General features: G+C 47.4%; 1 pseudogene; it reads left to right on the forward strand.

Annotated features, from left to right (window-relative positions):
• The first annotated feature begins 238 nt into the window (after positions 1–238).
• On the forward strand, positions 239–1792 carry LOC100755661 (annotated as a pseudogene).
• The last annotated feature ends 3374 nt before the right edge of the window (positions 1793–5166 follow it).

A 5166-nucleotide genomic window follows, 5' to 3' on the forward strand; every position in this document is an offset into this window, starting at 1 on the left:
AGTGAACCCACCAATCTACAATACTGTCTTATTAATGCAATACTGGCAAGCCTGTTTATCAGTGTAAATGTCTACTCTCTTAATTGTATTTGAGGTCTACTCCATATATAGGAATTCATGCCTTAGCCTGTAAACATAGTTAGTTGAACCCCATGGCTAGAAAAGTCATAGTGTCGTCCCCCCACACACACACCGGTGACTCGTCCTGAGCCTGCAGACATCCGACTTAGGCATCGCTGCAAGATCTGGAGTACGCCTGAGGACCTCAGGAACCATGCCGAAACCACACAGGGAAGCAGGGACTGCCTTCATTCAGACCCAGCAGCTCCATGCAGCCATGGCTGATACCTTCCTGGAACATATGTGCTGCCTGGACATTGACTCCGCAGCCATCACGCCAGCAACACTGGCATCATTTGTACCATTGGTCCTGCTTCCCGGTCTGTGGAGATGCTGAAGGAGATGATCAAGTCTGGAATGAATGTGGCTCGTCTGAATTTCTCTCATGGAACTCATGAGTATCACACAGAAACTATAAGAATGTGCGAACAGCCACAGAAAGTTTTGCATCTGACCCCATCCTCTACCGGCCTGTTGCTGTGACAGCTCTGCACACAAAGGGACCTGAGATCAGGACTGGACTCATCAAAGGCAGCGGCACTGCAGAAGTGGAGCTGAAGAAGGGAGCCACCCTGATGATCACCCTGGACAATGCCTACATGGAGAAGTGTGATGATAACATCCTGTGGCTGGACTATAAGAACATCTGTAAGGTGGTGGAGGTGGGCAGCAAGATCTACGTGGATGACGGGCTCATTTCACTGCAGGTGAAGGAGAAAGGTGCTGGCTACCTGGTGACAGAGGTGGAGAATGGTGGCTCCTTGGGCAGCAAGAAGGGGTTGAACCTCCCCGGAGCTGCTGTGGATCTCCCTGCTGTGTCAGAATACAGGACCTGAAGTTGGAGTGGCGCAGGATGTAGACATGGTGTTTGCCTCTTTCATCCTCAAGGCAGCTGATGTGCATGAGATTAGGAACGTCCTGGGAGAGAAGGACAAGAACATCAAGATCATCAGCAAAATCGAGAACCATGAAGGCGTCCGCAGGTTTGATGAGATTTTGGAAGCTCGTGGTAACCTGGGCATTGAGATTCCTGCAGAGAAGGTCTTCTTGGCTCAGGAGATGATGATTGGACGATGCAACCGAGCTGGGAAGCCTGTCATCTGTGCTACTCAGATGCTGGAGAGCATGATCAAAAAACCTCGCCCCACCCGTGCTGAGAGCAGTGATGTGGCCAATGCAGTCCTAGATGGAGCTGTCAGGAGAAACAGCCAAGAGGGACTACCCTCTGGAAGCTGTCTGCATGCAGCACCTGATTGCCTGTGAGGCAGAGGCCGCCATCTACCACTTGCAGTTATTTGTGGAGCTTCTCCATCTGGCACCTATTACCAAGGACCCCACAGAAGCTGCCACCATAGACCTCTTTCAAGTGTTGCAGTGGGGCCATTATCGTCCTCACCAAATCTGGCAGGAGTGCTCACCAGGTGGCCAGGTACCGCCCACGTGCTCCCCGTCATTGCTGTGACTCGCAATCCCCAGACAGCTCCTCAGGCCCATCTGTACCGTGGCATCTTCCCTGTGCTACGTAAGGATGCGGTGGGCTGAGGATGTAGACATCGGTGCCATGAATGTTGGCAAGGCCCGAGGCTTCATCAAGAAGGGAGATGTGTTCATTGTGCTGACTGGGTGGCGCCCTGGCTCTGGCTTCACCAACACCATGTGTGTCGTGCCTTGATGGCCCTCTGGAGCCCCTCTTCTAGCCCCTGTCCCATCCCCTCCCCTATCCCATCCATTAGGCCAGCAACACTTGTAGTGTTCACTCTGGGCCATACTGTGGCGCTGGTGGGCTGGGACACCTGGAAAAATTACTGCCTTTGAAACATGGACTAGAGCCCAGCTGTCTATCATATGGCCCTTCCCAAGCTAGGGATGAAGGAGGAATGAAGAACTGTAAACCCTCTGCCTTTATCACAAAAGGGCAACAACATCTCTGTGTGTTTTGCTCCTGTAGAAAGTTGCCCAGAGAACTCCCAGCCCTGGCCTGGAGTCAGGAGACAGCAAGAGTAGGGGCTTAGGCCCAGGTCCCTGTGTAGATAACCCTTGGGCCTGATTTGCTTCCCCAACATCTTTGCCTCCCCCACTCCTCCTTGTGCACTCCACTCAGCTGTGGCTGCAGACACACACTCCACTCTCCACCTTCTGTTCTACTGCAGCATCTCCAGGCCTGTTGCTATGGTGCTCACCTGAATGTCAAAAAACAGCAGCTGAAGAAAAAAAAGTCATAGTCCCAATGGGCCCATATTTTGCTAAATAGTCATGTTGTCAAACTGCCTTCTAAATATTTATGCTTATATGCATAAATTATGATGTCCCAATCTTGGTCAGAGAAACTTCTTGTTTCAAAAGGTAGTAGCTAATGCAGAGAGAGACTCATAACCATTCAAAGTGTTGAGCATACGAAAGTATAAGTGTTTGGCCATAGATAGGAGGATGCAGAGCATAGTGAGATGCTGCCCTCTGGATGTGACATGACAGTTGCATATATGAACTCACAGCATGTGTGTTTACTATACAAGACCCATACAAAATCAAGCCAGTTATAAATTCCAGCAAGGAGCTAGGTGGTGGTGCACGCTTTTAATCCCAGCACTTGGGAGGCATAGGCAGGTGGATCTCTGTGAATCTGAAGCCAGCCTGGTCTATCGAGTGACAGCCAGGGCTACACAGAGAAACCCTCTCTTGAAAGAAAAAAAGGAAAAAGAAAGAAAGAAAGAAAGAAAGAAAGAAAGAAAGAAAGAAAGAAAGAAAGAAAGAAAGAAAGAAAGGAAGGAAGGAAGGAAGGAAGGAAGGAAGGAAGGAAGGGGATGGAGGGAAGGAAAGGAGAGAGGGAGGGAGGGAGGGAGGAGCAAGGAGCAGGTTTCTAAGACCTCAGCTCAATCTGAGCAGCCCTTGGCAGGCAATGGTTGCTGTGAAGGGACAGAAACAGAGTTACTTCCTTTGGGAGTGGCCACTGATAGGTTGCCTACCCCCCACCCTGTGGATGCACCCACTTAACTCTGTGGGTTATAATAATAATAAATGAAGACTTGAAATTGGGAGAGAGGTGTGATGGAAGGTTTGAGAGGGCATTGTAGGGAGGGAGTAAGGGCAGATATGCTCAAGAGACAACTTTACATGTATGGGTTTTTCAATAAGATTCTAAGAAAGGTGTGGATTTTGCAGCATTTTGAATAAGGAGGCTGGTCGGTCAACACTGCCTGCTTGAGCAAGAGGAAGAGTAGACAGCCACTGAGCAAAGATGCTTTCACTAGAGTTTATGGACAAGTCAATAATCCAGACTACTCTATTCTGAAAAGGAAGGGACATGAGATGGCAGAATGTGGGAACAGTGACATGGGGCTATTTCTGCCTATCACTGGCATGTAATTTGAGGCTTCCTTAGGCCCATCCACAGTCACCACATGCACCCCCATAACCACAAGATCCAAATACTCTCACATTGCATTTAGGCTGCAGATGTCAGTAGCCACGGTTCCCATCATAAGATCTCTTACACAAAGACCACTAAGGTGTTCAGAGATACTAATCATTTAGTGTCCCTCCATTTATTTACTTGTTAGTCATGTAAAAAGGACCATCTGGGGACACTTTATGGCAGAGTGGGATAGAATGATGTAAGGAGTGAGAAAACACTCTCTGTCACAGTCCAGTCAGTAACTCCCTTTCCCTCATATAAAACCAAGGCAGATGACATTCTCAGTTGCAACAGTGAACACATAGAGCCAACACTCCATGTGTCATCCAAACAACCAAGTGCAGAAATGCAGTCTCTACCTCACCAAGATGTAATATTAAAAGAAGAATTGTAGGAACTAGGCCAACACTGTCAAGTAGGACCTGCTCTAACTGTGTAATTATTTGTTTACCTCTCATTGCCACTTGCAAGTGAGACACACACACATCTCCCAGTTTACTTTTGCTAGTAAGAGCACTCTTCACCTCTTAATTGGTCACACTCTGTGTCTCACCTTGAGGAGCCTGCTGGGAGTGAGTCCAATGTTGCTAGGTGTCTGGAAGCAAATTCAAGGTAGTAATGTCCTCGGAGACTCAAAGTCCTGCCCCACACCTGCCACAGAGCGGCCATAAGCATCCCCTTAGGCAAGGGAACTTTACATTTTCAGATGGGTGAATTATGTTGCTCCTGCTGGCAGAAACTTAAGGGGATCAATGTCTCCTAAATCTTTTAAAGGTTCAGAAACTTTCAGAAGGTATTTGTAATCTTCATTAGGATCTGTGTAAGGTACCTGCATTTCCCCCACCCATCAGCATACATTAGAGCCCCATTGGTTCCTGGTCAGATCCCTCGTGTTACTAAAGTAGACACAGTCAAGACTTTACAGTGTAATCTATCTGCTCACAGGAAGAGTCCGGAGACTGAGTTTCAGAATTGCAATCCTTCATCTCCAGTCAGATGTTAATACAAAATCAACCAAGTCAGGTAAAATAGTTGAACTTAAAACCTCAACCTGTAAGACTAGAGGAAAATAGGAAAAGGTGTTTCTGCTTAGGGAAAACAAGTGCATTAATTTGAACTCAAAAACACAGACCACAAAAGCAAATCAAACATGGGTAAATGTGCATATATCAAAGAAACACACACACACACACACACACACACACACACACACACACAGGGAAAAAAAGGAAGAAAGAAAGGAAAAGCTCAAGGACCATTGTGAAAGAGGAGGCAGAAAGAATGTAGAAGATCTGGGGAAGATCCTAAGGAATGCTATGTTCCAGACATGACATGGTCACGGCACTCGTGAACTCACGGTAGCCATTGTTACCTGAGCAAGATCATCCTAGCACAAACTTGATCATGGTGGAAGGGACTCCAGGGGCCCAACCCTGAGGAGCTGTTGGTAATCGGTGGTCGCTGAGAGAGGAAAGTCATTTTCTCTTCGGAGGTATACCATTAATAGTTTGTTCGTATTCCTACAGGGCCCAACACCCATGTTTATATGCAGAGCATAAATTGCATTCAGTGGTTTGGTTTTGGTTTTCTTTTAATGTTTTAAAGACATGAATTTGTGATTGACATAGGAAGGG

Source organism: Cricetulus griseus (assembly GCF_003668045.3).
Source record: "Cricetulus griseus strain 17A/GY chromosome 1 unlocalized genomic scaffold, alternate assembly CriGri-PICRH-1.0 chr1_1, whole genome shotgun sequence".
In the NCBI taxonomy this organism is placed as follows: Eukaryota; Metazoa; Chordata; class Mammalia; order Rodentia; family Cricetidae; genus Cricetulus; species Cricetulus griseus.